General features: G+C 46.5%; 1 long non-coding RNA gene across 2 annotated transcripts in view; it reads left to right on the top strand.

Moving 5' to 3' along the window:
* The first annotated feature begins 278 nt into the window (after positions 1–278).
* Positions 279–21,473, top strand: part of LOC142258005 (uncharacterized) — a 204,984-nt gene continuing 183,789 nt past the window's right edge. For both annotated transcript variants that reach the window (XR_012727693.1, XR_012727694.1), the window contains exon 1: positions 279–496. This is a non-coding gene — a long non-coding RNA (uncharacterized LOC142258005). The remainder of the gene's footprint in view (positions 497–21,473) is intronic.

The following is a 21,473-nucleotide window of genomic DNA, read 5'->3' as shown; positions in this document are numbered from 1 at the left end:
TGTCCCCTTCCCCATTATCTCCTACTATCTCCTCTCACACTCGCCTCCCACTCTCTCCCCTTATGCTGCTTCTCACATTATTCCCCTCTCCTTATTACTGCTCCACGCTGACCAACTCACAGGATTGTTTCTCCTCATAAACCCCCTCAGTGTTTTCGGCTCATTTACTTTCCCGCCGTCGTCCTGTGCGGTACGGGAGTGACGTCATCAGCCGGATCAGGTGACCGGATCATGTTGCTGACGCCACCTCGACCCCGGAAGTGCCGGCGTCCGGGGCTCCCATCGAACTCTCTCCTGTGCAGTGGAGCGCAGGGAGCCGGCATTATACTTTGTCTCCGTGCCGGCAAAGTGAGACACTCGCTGCCATTACAGAAGCTGGTAATGGAGCTGGGCACATTCTGCCAGGAGCCCGAGGCCACCCATCCTAGGGGATCTATTTTCAGTGTCTGCCCCCCCCCCCCCTTCTTGCGAACCACCAATGAAAGAGCCCTTTAAGGTCAGAATCTATTAACCATTTCTCTGCTGCAGGGATTTTGTGTCTCCTTTCAATCCCAGGATGGGTTAACATCTGCCGGCAATTAATTATTCCCCATGCGAGCCTTTGTCTATGTGTCTAGAAATTATAGTCTATGATAAAAAAAAACTCTCCGTGATGAGAAGACTACAAATTAGCTGAGCATTTCGCTATTGGAGGCATCTGATTTTTTTTTTTTTTTTGCAAATGCCATTCTGTCTTAGATAATTGCATAGTAAGCACCTCCATTCAACGCACAAAATGCCCACTGCAAAAAAAAAAAAAATATGAAGACTTGGTAAAAATCTAATTGACAAGGAGAATAATAGGACGGCATCGGCAATCTGGGAGGAGGGGGGCTCCATAATTCAGCAGAGGGGTCCGCTCTATGGAGGGAGAGACAATGGAACAATCAGATTGCACATCTTCCACGCTTTTTTTTTTTTACCCAAACAAACTCTGATAAAGCCGAACTAACTATGAATAATAAGGAGGATAGATGGCGGCGGAAGATGGAGGGGGAGGGGCGGCAAAGGGAAAAGCAGACATGGAGTGAGATCAAATGGATGGAGGGTCCACCATGGGCAGACTCGCCCAGGATGGGCATTGGGCCAGCAGTGCCCACAGGCTGGGGGGCAGGTGGATCGGTTGGGCTACTCATATTCACTCTCTGGCCATTAATAAATTGGCATGGAGGATGTAGTCCCCAAGCAAATCCGTAAAAGGGGCCCATCAACCATGAGGCATATACATATACAAGGTGGCCATAAAATAACCTAAGGTGTTTGGAGCCGGGTGCAGACGGACCCAGAGGACAGAATTGGCTGATAATTGGTATGTATGCTATTCAAGGCATGAGGAAACGGAAGGCATCAAAAAAAAAAATTTGATGACACGTTTTGAGGCAACAGGATTACTTAGTGTTCAGCCAGGGAGTGGAGAACTTTCAACACTGTGCTGTACGGGAGCCCCAATTGCCTGGAAAAACGGTGCACTGCGTTTCCCAGCAGGGTTGTTCGTGCCCTGTTCCACGACGGCAGTGGCAATGTCCTCAACATCCTCTCTACAGGTTGTCGCCCGCACCATAGCTGAACACTCAGGCTCAGGTGTCAGAAGAACCGTTGCGCTGTTGGCTAAATCGCAACCAACATCATTTTACCTCAGCAATCGACGTTACTTTTGCGACCGACATATTTTTACTTCCACCACTGACAGTTTTACTTCAGTAACTGGCAAAGTTTTACATCCGAAACCAACGTAGTTTCACCTCAGCAACCAACAATTTAATCTCTGCGACCAACATATTTACAACTCTGCAGCTGACATTTTTTTCTCCACCACCGACATATTTTTACCGCAGTCGATATACCGTATTTTTCGGACTATAATGTTGGGGGAAAGTGGGGGTGCGTCTTATAGTCTGAATGTAGGGCTGCGGGGAAATAAGGGTACTGCAGTAGAGCGGGTCATCGGCGGCACGAGCAGGCTGTAGCAGCGCCTGCCGTGACCACGTGGCCCCGCTCATTTCATATGTACGCCCATTCTCCCGTCCATCATCTCTTAGCGCTGACAGGTGGGCGGGATGATGCGCAGGGGGTGCGCGTATAGTAAACAGCCGGCCCGCATGATCACCCTTGGCAACTACAGCCTGGATAAGTGCCACCATCAGGGCATTACTACTGTGCCTGGTGTAGGGGGCCCGGTGAAGAGAGGGGGCCCGGACAGGCCCGAGATAAATACTTATCTTTATTAAGCCCCCGGCAGGACAGGCCCCTCCTCTTCACCAGGCCCCAGTCACAGCTGCCCGGCGGTGTCGCTTCACCTCCTTACATGACTAATTTGCATGTGACGGGGCGAAGCATGCAAATTAGCCATATGGTGGAGTGGAGGCAAAGTCACTGGAGCAGAGCAGGGCGTCGGTGCATCATCGCTGGGCCTTGCAGCAGTGTGGTGAGGTCATCACTCTGCGACCTCATTACACTCCTGCAAGTAACAGCGGCAGAGGTGGCGAGGACGCGTCAGCCAGCGGGACAGGTAAGCTCTGTGAGCTGAAGACATTCGCCTGGGGGGTGTGAGGTGGCGAGGTGGCCCACCCGCTCATCTCAGCCCGGGGGGGGCGCTTATCTCAGACCAGAGGGGTGAGGTGGCCCGCCGCTCATCTCAGACCGGGGGGGGCCCGCTTCTCTCAGACCGGGGGGGGGTGTCAGGTAGTGAGGTGGCCCGCCCGTTCATCTCAGACCAGGGGGGCCCGCTGCTCTCAGCCCGGGGAAGGGGCGCTGATCCCAGCCAGGTTCAGCTGATCTCAGACTGGGGGGGCCTGCCGACCCCAACCCCTGCCTTATCTCAGCTAGATGCGTGGGAGGGCGCTGAATTGCATCAGGGGCAGGTGAGTATAATGTGAATCATGTGTTATGTACTGTCTGTGTCTGTGTAATGTGCTGTCTGTGTAATGTGCTGTCTTTGGCTGTGTAATGTGCTGTCTGTGTCTGTGTTATGTGCTGTCTGTGTAATGTGCTGTCTGTGTCTGTGTTATGTGCTGTCTGTGTCTGTGTTATGTGCTATCTGTGTCTGTGTTATGTGCTATCTGTGTCTGTGTTATGTGCTGTCTGTAAGTGTTATGTGCTGCCTGTATGTGTTATGTATAAGATATGTGTGTCCTGTATAGTGTGCAATATGTAGCTGTCTGTCTATGTATACTATCTGTGTATACTGTCTGTCTGTCTATGTATACTATCTGTGTATACTGTCTGTCTATGTATACTTTCTGTGTCTATGTATACTATCTATGTATACTGTCTGTCTATGTATACTATCTATGTATACTGTCTGTCTATGTATGCTATCTGTCTGTGTATACTGTCTGTCTGTATATACTGTCTGTCTTAAAAAACTGTCTGTGTATACTGTCTTTCTGTGTATACTGTCTTTCTGTGTATACTGTGTATACAGTCTGTCTATGTATACTGTCTGTCTGTGTATACTGTCTGTGTATGTCTGTGTATACTATCTGTATGTATATATTGTCTGTGTGTATTCAGTTTGTCTGTGTATACAGTCTGTGTATACAGTCTGTGTATACAGTATGTCTGGGTATACAGTCTGTTTGTCTGTGTATACTATCTGTATGTACCGTATATACTGTCTGTCTGTGTATTCAGTCTGTCTTTGTATAGTCTGTCTGTATATACAGTCTGTCTGCGTATACTATCTGTCTGTGTATACAATCTTTCTCTGTATACAGTCTGTCTGTATATACAGTCTGTCTGTGTATACAGTTCTGTTTGTCTGTGTATTCAGTCTGTCTGTGTATTCAGTCTGTCTGTATACAGTCTGTCTGTCTGTGTATTCAGTCTGTCTGTATATACAGTCTGTCTGTGTATACTATCCGTCTGTGTATACAGTCTGTCTCTGTAAACAGTCTGTCTGTATATACAGTCTGTCTGTCTGTGTATACAGTTCTGTTTGTCTGTGTATTCAGTCTGTCTGTGTATTCAGTCTGTCTGTATATACTGTCTGTCTGTGTATACAGTCTGTCTGTGTAATTTTCTGAGGGAAACAACTTCCAGGGTGCTAACACTTTTGGCCATGACTGTACATACATATATGTTTTTGCAAGAGTGGCAGTGAGACCCGCAACACACATCCGTTTAATTTGTACGTGTGCGGTACGTATTTGCACGTACCGGAGACACGTACACACGGAGACCCATGTTGTTCTATGGTAGATGGCACACACACGTAAAATCGCACGGAACGTGTGTCCGTGAGGTAAGTACGTGTGTGCGCTTTTCTACATGGACAACATGTCCGTTTTTGGCCGTCAGCACGCAGGCACGGACCCGCTTTAGTCTATGGGTCCGTGCCTGCACGTACCGCACACGGAGTATGTCCGTGTTCAGCACGTTTCGTGCGTGTGCGTTTTTACACTAGCGATCTTATTTTTATTTTTTTTTTAATTAAATTCAGTATACTTACCGTTTTTTCTGCTGTTCTCAGTCATACTTACATTGGCGCTCGGTTTTTTTCTTCCCCCGGCTCATACCGCTCCCCGATCACCAGCGCGGCGAGGAACAGCTGTGCAGAGAATACGCAGCAACAATTACTTTGAATATGCCGGCCGCTCATTAATCAATCTCGTATTCCCTGCTTTCCCCACCCACAGACGCCTGTGATTGGTTGCAGTCAGACACGCCCCCCACACTGAGTGACAGCTGTCTCACTGCACTCAATCACAGCAGCCAGTGGGCGTGTTTATACTGTGCAGTAAAATAAATAAATAATTTAAAAAACCGGCGTGCGGTCCCCCCCAATTTAATACCAGCCAGATAAAGCCATACGGCTGAAGGCTGGTATTCTCAGGATGGGGAGCCCCACGTTATGGGGAGCCCCCCAGCCTAACAATATCAGTCAGCAGCCGCCCAGAATTGACGCATACATTATATGCGATAGTTCTGGGACTGTACCCGGCTCTTCCCGATTTGCCCTGGTGCGTTTGCAAATCGGGGTAATAAGGAGTTATTGGCATCCCATAGCTGCCAATAAGTCCTAGATTAATCATGTCAGGCGTCTCCCCGAGATACCTTCCATAATTAATCTGTAAGTGACAGTAAATAAACACACACACACACACACGAAAAAATCCTTTATTAGAAATAAAAAACACAAACATATACCCTGGTTCACCACTTTAATAAGCCCGAAAAAGCCCTCCATGTCCGGCGTAATCCAGGATGCTCCAGTGTCGCATCCAGCTCTGCTGCATGGAGGTGACCGGAGCTGCAGAAGACACCGCCGCTCCTGTCACCTCCACGCAGCTAATGAAGGCAATAGCGAGATCAGCTGTATTCAGCGTTGGCCGCGAGTAACCTCAGTGACAGCCCATAACGTGGGGCTCCCCATCCTGAGAATACCAGCCTTCAGCCGTATGGCTTTATCTGGCTGGTATTAAAATGGGGGGGACCGCACGCCGTTTTTTTAATTATTTATTTATTTTACTGCACAGTATAGACACGCCCACCGGCTGCTGTGATTGGGTGCAGTGAGACAGCTGTCACTCAGCGTGGGGGGCGTGTCTGACTGCAACCAATCACAGGCGTCTGTGGGTGGGGAAAGCAGGGAATACGAGATTGATTAATGAGCGGCTGGCATATTCAAAGTAATTGTTGCCGCGTATTCTCTGCACAGCTGTTCCTCGCCGCGCTGGTAATCGGGGAGCGGTAAGTATGAGAGAGGGCTGCTAACTTCAGTCACTCGGGGGATTAGCGGTCACTGGTGAATCCTTCACAGGTGACCGCTAATCAGTACGCGGCACACAGACAGAGCCGCGGCATGACAATGAAGTCGGGTGAAGTTCACCCGAGTTCATTCTCATCGCGCAACTCTGTCTGCTGTCAGCTGACATGTATCAACAACATAGTGCAACACACAAACGGACATTCCACACGGACATTCCACGTACACATACACGGGCATTTTACACACAAACACGGACATTTTACACGTACACACGGCTCGCATACGCCATCACACGGATGCCATACGTACCGGAGAAACGCCCCAAAAAAACGGAACACGGACCCGAAAAACGTACCGTGTCACACGCACGGTTTTTTTGCGGAAGTGTGTTTTAGGCCTGAGACTGTAGGAAGTTTGAGTGGTGGAGGCGGAGCTGGGGGTGGAGCCTGGGTGGAGTCCCAAGGGGGCCCACAAATTTTGCCAGTATGGGGCCCTGAAATTCCTAGTGGCGGCCCTGGCCTGGAGTGATCATGTGCGGCTATATTCACTGTCCCCCCGCACATCTTCTGCGCGGGGGGTCAGTGAATAAGTACGGTATACTTACCCGTCACCGTTGCCCTGCAGCATCGCGATGTCCTATTGTCTGACGGCCAGCTGATCTGTGTAGAGAGCGGTGAGCACAGCGATGACGTCATCGCTTTGCGCACCGCTAGGCTCCACACACATCAGCGGGCCGGCAGACAGGAGGACATCGCGATGCTGCAGGGAACGGCTCCATACAGGTCAGCGGCCCTATCAGGATGGGGGTATATATCAGGATGGGGGTATATTAGGAGCAGGATGGGGGTATATAGCAGGATGGGGGTATATTATAAGCAGGATGGGGGTATATAGCAGGATAGGGGTATTTATCAGGATGGGGGTGTATAACAGGATGGGGGCTATACCAGGATGGGGGTATTTATCAGGATGGGGGACATATATACAAGAATGGGGATCATATACAAGGCAGGAGGATCATTACCAGAACGGGGTACTTTAGTCGAGAATTTGGGGACATTACCCCCATAAGGCCCTGTGCGCACTGGAAAACGGAATTTTCTTAAGAAAATTCGGCAGGTCTGAAAGATTACCGCACCTGCGGTAAAAAAACGCGGCAAACCGCACCCGAAAACCGCATGCGCATGCATATTGTTCGCGGTATTGCCGCGGTTTTGCCGCATGCGGGTTGGTACATGTGCTTTAATGCATTCAATGCAATAAAGCACATTGAAAAAAAAAATAGAAAAGTAATTTCCTTCTGAGATAGATAGCAGACAGATAAATAGATAAATAGACAGATAGAAGAATAGATAGAAGGATAGATAGAGGGATAGATAGAGTCCCTGTGAGCACACACTGCATTTCTCCCGAGCGGTAATGTGTGTTCACATTACCGGCCGTGGGAAATGCCCTGTGGTTACCTCTCTGCAGTCTGTCTTGCTGCGAGGCTGCATTCAGCGCTGTGTGTCAGTCGCGGCTGGATGCAAGGATCGCAGGACGTGGATTACGCCGGAGCTGTGTGTTTTGGGGGAGTTAATAAAATGGTGAACCAGGGGCTTTTTTGTGTTTTATTTAAAATAAAGGATTTTTCGGTGTGTGTGTTTTTTTCACTTTACTTACGGGTTGATCATGTCAGCTGTCACATAGACGCTGCCATGATCAAGCCTGGACTTAGTGGCGGCGATCCGCCGCCATTAACTCCTTATATTACCCTGATTTGCCACCGCATCACGGCAACAGGAAGAGCTGGGGACACTCCGGTACTGCCGCATAATGGATGCGACAGTCCCGGGGCAGCTGCGGGCTGATATTCTCGGCTGCGGGAGGAGGGGGGCATTAACCCTGTCCCTTGCCCTCCCCAGCCTGAGAATACCAGGCCGCCGCTGTGTGCTTACCTCGGCTGGACGGTAAAAATACGGCGGAGCCCACGTGTTTTTTATTTCTATACGTCCGTTTGCTTTCTATGTGTATTCAATATGTCTGTGTGTGAGTGCGATATGTGTGTATTCTGTGTCTGTGATATGTGTGTGTTTAGGCTGCTTTCACACATCCGGCTTGAGCTCTGCGGCTCAATCCGGCTGTGCAAGCTATGCAACGGATGCGGTGAAAACACCGCATCCTTTGCATAAGTTTTTCCTTTGCGGCCCGTCCGGTTTTTGCCGCTTGCGGCATGCTACTGAGCATGCGCAGTGGCAAAAACCGCATGCGGCGGCCGGATGCGGTTATTGCCGTATCGCGCCGCATCCGGCTGCCATAGGCATGCATTGAAAAATGCGCCGCATCGGCCGAATGCGGCGCGATGCGGTTTTTTTTTGCCGCACGAAAAAACGTGCCAGGCAACGTTCCATCCGGCCGCCGCATCGGCTAAATCTGCCGCATGCGGCAAAAACCGGATGGAACGCAAGGCCATGCGGCACTAATTAAAGTCTATGCAGGAAAATCGCAACCGGCAGCAAAAAAAAACGGTTGCGATTTTCCTGCAAAGTGCCGGATTGTGCCGCAGAAGAAAACCCGGATGTGTGAAAGCAGCCTTACTCTGCTCCGTTTCCTCTTCCTGTCATAATGATATCACTTCCCTGCAAACCGCAGGGCAGCGATGAACATTACCGCAGGTAAACCGCGAAATACCGGAGGGAATAACGCAGGAAAACGCAATGAACCGCACAGAATTTGCTGCCTGCGTTATTCCCTGCGGGATTTCACGATTACATGGCAGTCAATGGAGTGAAATCCTGCAGCGACGTGCGGAAAAGAAGTGACATGCAATTGTTTTTGCTGCGGAAATCCCGCAGCAAAACATGCAGCTGTCAAAATCCGCATAGTGCGCACAGCATTTTTTTTCCCCATAGGTTTTGCTGGTGAATCACTGCAGAGATGTTATGAACATAACATGCAGCGAAACATGCAGCAAAACCGCAGGAAATCCGCAGCAAAAACCGACCGACATATTTTTACCTCAGAAACTGACATACTTTTACCTCAGCAATCGCCATATTTTTACCTCCATAACCGACATAGTTTTACCTCTGCAAGCAACATATTTTCAACTCAAAAACTGACATATTTTTACCTCAGCGACCAACATGGTTTTACTTCTGCGACCAACATATATTTACCTCAGCTACCGACATATTTCTACCTCAGCAACTGGCAAAGTTTTACCTCCAAATGTGACATTTTTACCTCTGGGACTGACATATTTTTACCTCAGCAACCGACATGGTTTTACCTCAGCGAACGCCATATTTTTTTTTATCTCTACAGCCAATATATTTTTACCTCAGAAACTGACATAGTTTTACATCCGTGACCCACATGGTTTTACTTCAGGAACCAGCATAGTTTTACCTCTGCAGCTGACATAGTTTTACCTCAGCTACCAGACAAGAAGTGACATAATTGACTGCCTTGTCTTTTCTATCCTTTCCTGGCAGAGATGCAGGACTAGAAAGGCGTTTGTTGCTGGCACCGTTTACGGGTACAGGGTAAATCAATATGCGCTATTATTTAGGGGAACATATTTTTAGTCCCTTTTTTGTGTACGTTTTGAGTATCCATAGCCATGAATGAATTAGCCCAGACAATGGGAGCACCAGGCAGGCTGGGATTTCTCAGGATACATGGCCCGGGGGGGATAGAAGAAGACTGTCCTCTCCAGATAGGAATACCAGAGGCATTGAGTGGGTCTGGACAGAAGGTGAGACTCCGTCACAGCGCACAGATTACTGAGGCACGCTGTTGCATCAACAGGAGTTAAGCTTATTACTACCCATGGGAGAATCCCTTTTATCACTGGGGACGGCCATTGATTTTTCTCCATTTTGCAGCTGATCTTTTGCTTAGATACCTCTATGCCTTAAGGGCTGGGGGCTATTAATCTGCTTTGTTTTTAACTCTTCCATGCCTACAAATCCTTTTTGAGGGTCAGTTTCTCCTTTAAAACCATCACTCCCTTTAAACTTGAGTCGTCCTCGTCTTTCCAGTCTGTTTCTGAAAAAGTTAGATGCTGCTAAGGCTAGGTTCACACTTCCGTTAAAATGTATCAGTCACAATCTGCCGCTCTGGTAAACAACGCTATCCGTTTAGCGGATTCCGTTGTGTCCCATAGACTTGTATTAGTGGCGGATTGCGACTGATGACCTTGCGTTGCATCCGCTGCATCGCGGTCAGTCGTTTTTTGACTGACCGCTGGGCGGGGAGCAATGCAGAATGTAACGTTTTTCTGGCCGTCAAAATTGACGCACCACGCAGGAATCCGCCGCAGTCCGTCACGTTTGTAATGTATGTCTATGGTGCTGGATTCCGTCGTAATCCGTCTTACGACGGAATCCAGCGCTGGATTCCGTCATGCTCTACTGAGCATGCCCAGCAGGTTTGGCACACCCACTGGGCTGTCCGAAACACAAATGGATCATGACTGATCCGTCAAAAAACGGACACACAGCGGATGCAACGGATCAGTTTTTTCACAGGATTCCTGTGAAAGGAATCCTGTGAAAAACACATCCGTTGCATCAGTTGACAACTTAAAAACGACTGATCCGTTGCTGACGGACCTGACGGATTTAAAACAACGGAAGTGTGAACCTAGCCTAACCTGTGTGGCCGACGCACTGTGATGTAATAATGGTGGCCACATTTGTATAGTCAAAGGGGGCGGTGCTTGGGAACATCAAGACTGGGTGTTTAGAGGCAATCCTAGTAGTTTGGGGACAGGCTTAAGTGTCCTGAATATTTTGTTTTCCATGTTAGTAAGTAAGTCTAGCCCTTAAATCTCTGCTCAAAATATATAAATTCACAACCCCTCCTTCCAAAATCCTAATTTTTTTGGGATCCTCTTACTGAAATTATAGGATGTCTTCTTCAGCACCATCTTGCTCTGCATAATTAAGAAAAAATTAACTATGGTGCCAGGTTGCAGAACTTGATATAGTGAAATAGGGGCCTATGACTAGCTTCATGAGTAAGATCGTAACATGGAAGCATTATAATAATTTGATAATGCACACAGTTATGTCACAGTACAGGAATAATGCACACAGTCATGTCACAGTACAGGGATAATGCACATAGTCATGTCACAGTACAGGAATAATGCACTTGATGATGTCACAGTACATAGACAATGCACACAGTCATGTCACAGTACAGGAATAATGCACACCGTCATGTCACAGTACAGGAATAATGCACACAGTGATGTCACAGTACAGGGATAATGTGCATAGTCATGTCACAGTACAGGAATAATGCACTTGATGATGTCACAGTACATAGACAATGCACATAGTCAAGTTACAGTACAGGGATAATGCATACAGTGATGTCACAGTACAGGGATAATAGACACAGTGATGTCACAGTACAGGGATAATACACAATGATGTCACAGAACAGGGCTAATACACACAGTGATGTCACAGTACAGGGATAATACACACAGATATGTCACAGTACAGGGATAATACACACAGTGATGTCACAGTACAGGGATAATACACAATGATGTCACAGAACAGGGCTAATACACACAGTGATGTCACAGTACAGGGATAATGCACACAGATATGTCACAGTACAGGGATAATACACACAATGATGTCACAGAACAGGGATAATACACACAGTGATGTCACAGTACAGGGATAATACACACAGTTATGTCACAGTACAGGGATAATACACACAGTGATGTCACAGTACAGGGATAATACACACAGTGATGTCACAGTACAGGGATAATGCGCACGATGATGGAAAATTACAGGTATAATACACACAGTGATGTTACAGTACAGGGATAATGCACACAGTGATGTCACAGTACAGGGATAATTTATACAGTGATGTCACAGTACAGAGATAATACAATGAATGATGTATCCATATACATTGCTTTGCAGTGAACAATCCCTTAGCGTTCTTTCTGTTTAAGTCTTGTCTAACTTCTTACAATAACTTCCTAATGTCTTCTGGCAAATCCTGGACTATTCTTTTATCGCTCACTTAATAAGAAGGGACAATCGGTAACGATCGATATAGGTTTATTTCATGAACCTACTGTGCCAGTCAGTCAGGCTATATAAACTATTACGTCCGTGTCATTAATATGCAATTGCATCCTGGCACGAGAGCTGCAGCCCCATAATTCAGCGACACCTAATAAGTGATAAAGGATCAGATCTAAGAGCTGCGATGGGAAAGCTCGTCACAAGTGCTACCAAATAGTGATGTGAATTTCCTGTAGGTGTTTGCTATATTAAGGAATTGCTTTGTGAGCAGTTTCCTATTATACTCCATTAGTATGAGCTGGAGGACGTCCTTTACAAGGCGGATCAGTTATATCAGTTTAGTTCGGGGCATTTCCAAGAACAGTCTGTAGTTAATGCCACCGGATGATTCTAAAAATGTGTTTTTAGAAAGATAAATCTGATATGCAAGCTGTGATTAGGAAAGTCATTGATTGATTGATCTCCCTCAGCAGCTATAGCAACTCTCACTGTTCACTTGCGTATGACTCGTGCGAGTCTCTCATCGGCATCACCCGGCACGGCCTGACGCTCTCTGGACAGGAGCGCCTCAGCTGCATAGAAATACATGCAGCCGACCCGCTCCTGTCGGAGAGTGTGCGGCTGTGCCGGGTGATACTGATGCGACACTCACATGAGTCATACGCAAGTGGAACCAAGGATTTCTACAAGATTTTGGAGGTGTTTGTGGGAATTTTTGCTCCTTTATCCAGAAGAGCATTTGCAAGGTCAGACACTGATGTTGGTGAATTCATCCCAAAGGTGTTGAATGGAGTTGAGGTCCAGGCTCTGTGCAGCGCATTGTGTTCTTCCCACCAAACTGCTCCAACCATGTCTGTATGGACTTACTGCACCAGGCACAGTCTTGAAGTACAGAAAAGGGCCTTCTCCAAACTGCTCCCATAAAGCTGGTAGCTGTAATACACAGTGCCTTGTGGTGAAGCATTAAGAATTCCCTTATACTGTACACCGCAGCGAGGAACCGGATGTTATACAGCAGGAGCAAGGGACTGGATGTTATATACAGGGGGCGAGGGATCTGATATTATTCTTCAGGGGTGGGGGAACAGATGTTATACAGCAGTGGAAAGGAGTCAGATCAGAAATTATTGGACCTCCCTCCCAAAAAAAAAAGAAAGAAAAAGAACAATTAATTTTTGGCCGGGTCACAGAAGAGCAAATCCCACAACTTTACAGCTCTTAGAAAGTAATATTTCCACCTATTGAAGCCTCTACAATCCCTTTTCATTGCACACAAAGTGTGATGCCAACAAAAGCTCCCCACAAACTCTTTGATTCCCCCACTATGAATCCCTACACAGTACTCTCCACACACACAGTATGTTGAGAGTACTGTACCCTCATCAACTACCCTGGCAAAGTATGGTGACCCCCAACGTAGTATGATCCCAAACATTGTGATCCCCACACAGCCTTCCATGCAGTATAATGGGATTACATACAGTTTCATGGCTCCCACACCTCTTCACACTGTATAATGGCCCCCACTAGCCCTCCAAACAGTATAATGGCCCCACACAGCCCTCCGCACAGTATGATGGACCCCACTCAAACCTTCACACTGCATAACTGCTTGCAGACAGTATAATGGCCCTCAGATAGCCCTCCATAATGTATAAAGGCTTCCCCATAGCCCACCAAATAGTATATTGGCCTCCACACTTCATATAGAACAATGCACACTCCATAATCTTCGATGTAGTTAATGCATTCCCCATAGTCCTCCATATAAAATAATGCACACCCTGTAGTCCTCCATATAGTATAATGCACACCCTTTAGGCCTCCATTTAAAATAATCAACACCCTATAGTCCTCCATATACATATAAACAACAATAAGAGGAATAAATATCCTCCATAGATTAGGAAATACTTACAGCAACAAGAGCAGTTGTGAACTGCCCAGGCCAAAAAACTAATGCACTAACAGGATGCAACCAAACCCCCATAAGAGGTGCAAATCACTCACACAACTCCAAAATATGGAGTCGGAATTTCACAACTGCTCTTGTTGCTGTAAGTACGGTATTTCCTAATCTATGGAGGATATTTATTCCTTTTATTGTTGTTTATATGTATATATTAGTATAGGGACCCACAAGAATGAGGATCCGTGATGTGGATTGTGGGCTTCCGTATCGTGGCCATAATACCAACCAATACCTCATATATATTTTATGTATATTTTTCTGCACAGGATGCAGCCAGGCCCCTTCATGTAAGGCCTTGCATAGTGGAGTTTCCGTCCCTGTATGGTGCACATAAGTGCTGGGGCAGCCCGCCTGATCGAATAGTATGGGCATTTAATAGGCTGTTGGCCAATTACTTTGCAGCTGCATGTGTGAATGATGCCCTATGCAAGCCACTAGTGTGCATTTTATCATCCAGCAATCGCCCCCTCCATATTTTGGAGTTGTGTGAGGGATTTGCTCCTCTTGCACCTGTGATGCCTCCACCTACTGTGGGTTTGGTTGCATCCTGTGAGTGCATTAGTTTTTTTTGGCCTGGGTAGTCCTCCGTTTGGTATAATGCATACCCCATAGTTCTCCACATATAATAATGCACTCCCCCAATAGCACTCCATATAAAATAATGCACCCCCTTAGTCCTCCAAGTAGAATAATGCACCCCAAAGTCCTCCGTAAAGTATAATGCACAGCGCATACTCTGCCATATAGAATAATGAACCTCCATATAGTATAATGCACCCCTATAGTCCTCCATTTGGTATAATGCATCACCATAGTCCTCCAAATAGTATAATGCACCCCCATAGTCATCCGTATAGTATTATCGCCAACAGTGTACTCATTAATTTAAAAATAAAAAAATATTCTCACCTCTCGTCCATGCCCTTGTGCTATGGTCTCCGTGGTGAGAAGTTTGCAGGCAGCTCTGCTCATCTCAGCACAGCGGGCGTGATGTAGTGAGGTCATTAAAGATTATTATTATTATTATTATTGCGCTTACTACCAGAATAACAGAGACTTTAGCCGCTGAGGGAGACTGATGGAGGAGGGCATGTCAGCGTAGCGCTCCTTGTTGCATCATTGCTTTCAACTGTATCAGCGTCCTGGATGCCAATACAGTTGAACGAACTGACGGGGAGGGTGTGTCCTGTAGTACCAGGCTTCTCCTAACTCACGGGCCGCGTGTGCTGCCACCATTGGCAGTTCTCCATTGAGTTAAATGTTATACACAGGGTGTGAAGGACCGGATGTTATACACCAGGGGCCAGCAGCAGAATGTTATACATTGGGATTGAAGGCCAAATGTTGTACACTGGGTAAGAGGAGATGGATTTTATACACTGGGTGCGAGGGGTCAGATATTATACACTTGGAATGAGGGGCTGAATGTTATACACTGGGGGGAAGAGCCACATATTATACACTGTGGTGAGAGGCTTGATGTTATACACTGGGAGCGAGGGGCCAGATGTTATACAGTGGGGACGGATGTTATACACTGGGGGCAATGGAATTTAAACCGGAATTTATCAACCATTGTCCAATATCCTACATTAGTCATACATGAGAAGTATCTTGCAGCGTACATATGTGCCGCCCCCGTGCCAGCGGCCGGCGCTGCTCGGATTCGGGGCCTACGGTATGGCTCGAGGGGTTCCCAGGACCCGTGGGTCGCACGGACACTCCGAATAAAAGGGGGGTGTATTTGTACGGGATTGATTGTAGAATGTCTGTGACGCCACCTACGGTGTGTGGTGAAGTGGGACACGACACCACCGCTGCTGTTGTGGGATACCCAAGGGTGATGTAATGGCAGCCGGATGTTAACCCCTCCGTGGGTAGGGATAGTTGCCCCCGGGCCCAGTGTCTCTGTGCAGGGTATGGCGACGGCAGGGCCTTGCACGCCCAGATGGACCAGGGGATAGTTGGTTACTCACAATTGAATGAATCACACGAGTCTTTTGGTAAACCAAGGTGCTGGTGGCCGGCCGCCACGGCCGGTTGTACTCTGGTCCGCCCACCTGGGCTGGTGGTCTCTGTCCTTTCCTTTGCACTGTTTTGTGTATTGTGGGCTGCCTGGTTTGGAACTCAGGAGTCCGCTCCCGGCTTTCTGTGTGCCTAAGGAGCCATGCCCGCTGACGCTGACCCGTGGGATCTATGGGCCCTGGCGGTTGCCCTATCCCTCTCTGTGGGTGGTTGCCTTCTTTTGGGACTTTGGTTGTGAAAAGACTTGTAATCCTGCCCACAATCGGTTAATTAGCTAGGCCGCTGGATTCGGTGCTGGCTTCAGGGTCCGAGTACCCCCTCTGTGCACGGTTTCCGGTCGGGTCTCCGGTGTCGGTATCGGTGTGCTCCAACCCTTCTCCGGTCCTCCTCGGATCTGCTGAGCTGTCTTCCCGTCTCCTGCTGACAGAGACCACCGTCTGCCACCTAGCCAAGGTACCAGGGCTCCGACCCTGGCACTGTTCAACTTGAACTTCCCTTTGCTGGAGCTAAACCTAGCTCCAGCCCACACTTCTCTCAACTTGAACTCCAAAACTAAACTGAAGCTTAACTGTTTGTTTTCCCGCCCCGGGCTGTCTAGACCCCTAGATGGGCGTTCCCTTACCGCCTGGTCCCGCCCACTGGTGTGCCTGTCTTGCCCTGAGGGGGGTGACTAGGGTTTCAGGTCGGCTGTATGTTACCTAGGTGAGGGAAGGTGTTATGCGGGGCCCTATGTGTGACTACCTGGTTTTGCCAGGGCGTCACACGTATATGTAGACTATCTACCCCACTCGGATGCCTTCTGCAGAGTTGTGTCCTCTAGATATTCGAGGTGGCCCATGCATCTCTTATGGATCTGTAGAGTTTTGCTATCGGTTGAATCCATCCATGGTCCACACGAAACAGCAGGAGAAAAAAAATCAGAGAATTCTCCCCTAATAGGACCAAGCAAGTTCCCTCTGGTTACTGGTATGGTTCATGTAATAGACCAGTCAATAATGATCTTGCTATGGTTTCCTATTAGCACTGGACAACCCAATGCAATTTTGGCTTCCTAGTTTCAAACCATGCCCCGAGGCCCAGACTTGACATACTATGTCAGACAATGTAAGACTGAAAGGAGCAGCCTGTAGTACATCAGCGTTAGAGACCCTGTTGCATTTAGCCACCATGTTCATTATGATGCAAATCAGACATCCAACTTATCCATTTTGCCGGCCTGTCTGATGGGTTTCAGGAAATGTTCTCCTGGAAGCTGATAAATGTCTTCTTCCCTCCGGCCAAAACCCCCCGTTATATCAAGCAGGTGTCACTCACACGTACAGCGAAATTCGGCCAGGAGTCCATTAGATTGTCCTGGCAGTGAATTTTATGAACTATGTATTAAGATCGGGCTTTATGACCCTTCTGCAGACATTCTGGCGGCCGTTACGCAGGTGGAAGCAGATGTAAGGGTGCTATTATTTCTTCTTATAACAGATGCGGATGAAGATGACTAATGAATGACTGCCATTACAAGACCCGATAAGTGAGGTCAGCTGACTTCCAAGAGACCCTGAATGGCATATAACACACTGTTATGGGGGTCTGTGTATAATGCAGTGTTGTGTGTGAATCTGTAGATGTCACAGTGTTATGGGTATCTTTGAGTAATCTAATTTAACTGTGAATGACACACTATTATGGGGGATCTGTGAATGACACATTATTATGGGGGATCTGTGGATGACACATTATTATGGGGCATCTGTGGATGACACACTATTATGGGGGATCTGTGAATGACACACTATTATGGGGATCTGTGAATGACACACTATTATGGGGCATCTGTGGATGACACACTATTATGGGGGATCTGTGAATGACACACTATTATGGGGATCTGTGGATGACACACTATTATGGGGATCTGTGAATGACACACTATTATGGGGGATCTGTGGATGACACACTATTATGGGGGATCTGTGAATGACACACTATTATGGGGATCTGTGGATGACACACTATTATGGTGGATCTGTGAATGACACACTATTATGGGGGATCTTTGGATGACACACTAGTATGGTGGATCTGTGGATGCTACACTATTATGGGGGATCTGTGAATGACACACTATTATGGGGGATCTGTGGATGACACACTAGTATGGTGGATCTGTGGATGATACACTATTATGGGGGATATAAAGGGGGATGACTAATGAATGACTGCCGAGATTAAATATGGAAAGGAAGGGCACCACCCTATGGGATCTCCAGGTATACGATAAGATACGATACAACAAGAAGAAAAGAGTATACCTATCAAGGGATCACCAGAAGATTAAGTCATATAAAAGTGAAAATCTTTATTACAAAAACAGAGAATACATGGTTCTCCTCACTGGGAGAAAGGCACATATGGACAATTTAAAAACACTTAAAAACAACATACATCCCCAAGCCAAAAAACCATTTGAAATAAATATAGAAATATATCACAGGATTTCTATATACCCCTCATACAGGTATTATATGTACAAGTAGTGTGTCTTGCTATACAGAATGTACCAAAGACCGCATGACAATGAAATTATAGCATTTATGTTTGGGCAGAGCCTCAGATGGTATACACAGGCAACAGTAATATCTCAAAAGTCATAAGCTGTCATTTAAAGTGACAGAGGTCTTAGTAGACCTGTTCCAATCTATTCACATCAATATAGTAAACGATATAGATAAAGAGGACTACAATGCCACAAACAGAGCCGGGATAAAACAGCCCCAAACAATGCTTGCGTGTTTTCAATATATACCGTATATACAGCGCAGCAATTAGCACAGGCTGGAATGACCCGACCTCTAATTATATGGTACATGTAAACCGATGCAGTTGGTTTAGGACCACAGACACTGTCCTGCTGGAAAGTGTATGTCTGTCAGTCCCTGAGGGACCGAGATATTACTCACAGAATCAGAGGTTAGTTGCCCTGATCTGAATCCGCGAGTGTAGACTGCAGCCAAGTTTTTTTTTGCCAAAAACCTACCCCTCTTGATATCCTGCTATACACCTGTCTTACCCCCTATTGGGATAGTGAGTATGGGACCAACTTGCATTACCCTGGACTACCGCAGAGGGTGTGCCCCAGTCCTTCTTTGCTAGCCTGTATTATTACAATATATAGGGTTTATGCAATTGTCCGCTGTACCCTTTGCACTTTCTTGGCTGCAGTCTACACTCGCGGATTCAGATCAGGGCAACTAACCTCTGATTCTGTGAGTAATATCTCGGTCCCTCAGGGACTGACAGACATACACTTTCCAGCAGGACAGTGTCTGTGGTCCTAAACCAACTGAATCGGTTTACATGTACCATATAATTAGAGATCGGGTCATTCCTACCTGTGCTAATTGCTGCGCTGTATATATATATTGAAAACACGCAAGCATTGTTTGGGGCTGTTTTATCCCGGCTCTGTTTGTGGCATTGTAGTCCTCTTTATCTATATCGTTTACTATATTGATGTGAATAGATTGGAACAGGTCTACTAAGACCTCTGTCACTTTAAATGACAGCTTATTACTTTTGAGATATTACTGTTCCCTGTGTATACCATCTGAGGCTCTGCCCAAACATAAATGCTATAATTTAATTGTCATGCGGTCTTTGGTACATTCTGTATAGCAAGACACACTACTTGTACATATAATACCTGTATGAGGGGTATATAGAAATCCTGTGATATAATTCTATATTTATTTCAAATGTTTTTTTTGGCTTGGGGATGTATGTTGTTTTTAAGTGTTTTTAAATTGTCCATATGTGCCTTTACTCCCAATGAGGACAACCATGTATTCTCTGTTTTTGTAATAAAGATTTTCACTATGACTTAATCTTCTGGTGATCCCTTGATAGGTATACTCTTTTCTTCTTGTTGTAATGAATGACTGCCATTACAAGACCCGATAAGTGAGGTCAGCTGACTTCCAAGAGTCCCTGAATGGCATATAACACACTGTTATGGGGGTCAGTGTTTGATGCAGTGTTGTGGGTGAATCTGTAGGTCTTGCAGTGTTATGGCTATCTTTGAATTATCTTTTAACTGTGCATGACACACTATTATGGGGGATCTGTGGATGACACACTATTATGGGGGATCTGTGGATGACACTATTATGGGAGATCTGTGCATGACACACTATTATGGGGGATCTGTGGATGACACACTATTATGGGGGATCTGTGGATGACACACTATTATGGGGGATCTGTGGATGACACTATTATGGGAGATCTGTGCATGACACACTATTATGGGGGATCTGTGGATGACACACTATTATGGGGTATCTGTGGATCACACACTATTATGGGGGATCTGTGGATGACACACTATTATGGGGGATCTGTGGATGACACACTATTATGGGGGATCTGTGGATGACCCAGTATTAAGGGGATGTGTGTATGATATAATGTTATGGATGATCTGTAGGTGACGTACTCTTATGGGGGATCTTTGGATGACGCTGTATAGGGAATCTGTGGATAACCAATAAAAAAGCCAATTCACTGCACAGCAGAGACAAGATGAGCCCAAAAGTCCAATCAAAATTCAGTACAAAGCGAGGACTGAAACATAACTTTTATTAGGTATCTCTAAAAACCACCAATAACATACAAAAAGTGCAGTGCATAATTATAAAGTGCAAATAAATACCAGTAAATAAATTGTCCACAATCTCACCCGATCCTTCTCCACGAGTAGATACAATTTATTTATTTATTTGCACTTTATAGTTATGCACTGCACTTTTTGTATGTTATTGGTGGTTTTTAGAGATACCTAGTAAAAGTTATGATTTAGTCCTCACTTTGTACTGATCTGTGGATGACGCGCTGTTATGGGGGATCCAAGGATGATGCTGTTGTGGGGGATCTGTGGATAATGCACTGTCATGGGGGATCTGTGAATGATGCACTGTTATGGGGGATCTCTGGATGATGCACTGTTATCATAAATATGTGGATGACACAGTTATGGGGATCTGTGGATGATGATGTTATGGGCATCTGTGGATAATGCACTGTTATTGGGGATCTGTGAATGATGCACTGTCATGGGAATCTGTGGAAGACACTGTTATGGTGGATCTGTGGATGACACTGTTATTGGGATCTGTGGATGATGCACTGTTATGGGTGATCTGTGGATGACACTGTTATGGGGATCTGTGGATGATGTGCTGTTATGGGGGATCTGTGGATGACTGTCTATTATGGGGATCTGTAGATGACGCTCTGTTATGGGGGATCTGTAGATGACGCTCTGTTATGGGGGATCTGTCGATGACTTATGGGGATCTATGGATGACACACCGTTATCAGGGATCTGTGGATGACACTGTTATGGAGGATCTGTGGATGACGCACTGTTATTGGGGAACCATGGATAATCCACTGATAAGTCTGTGAATGGACACTATTATGGTGGATCTGTGGATGATGCTGTTATGGGGTATCTGTGGATGACACTGTTATTGGGACATCTAAGGATGATGCACTGTTATGAGGGGATCTGTGGATGATGCACTGTTATGAGGGGATCTGCGGATGATGCACTGTTATAGGGGTTCTGTGGATGACGCTGTTATTGAGAGATCTGAGAATGCCGCACTGTTATGAGGCG

Source organism: Anomaloglossus baeobatrachus, chromosome 12 (genome assembly GCF_048569485.1).
Source record: "Anomaloglossus baeobatrachus isolate aAnoBae1 chromosome 12, aAnoBae1.hap1, whole genome shotgun sequence".
NCBI lineage: Eukaryota > Metazoa > Chordata > Amphibia > Anura > Aromobatidae > Anomaloglossus > Anomaloglossus baeobatrachus.
Note: the sequence above shows the minus strand (reverse complement) of the source record. Positions and strands in the feature narration are given on the sequence as shown.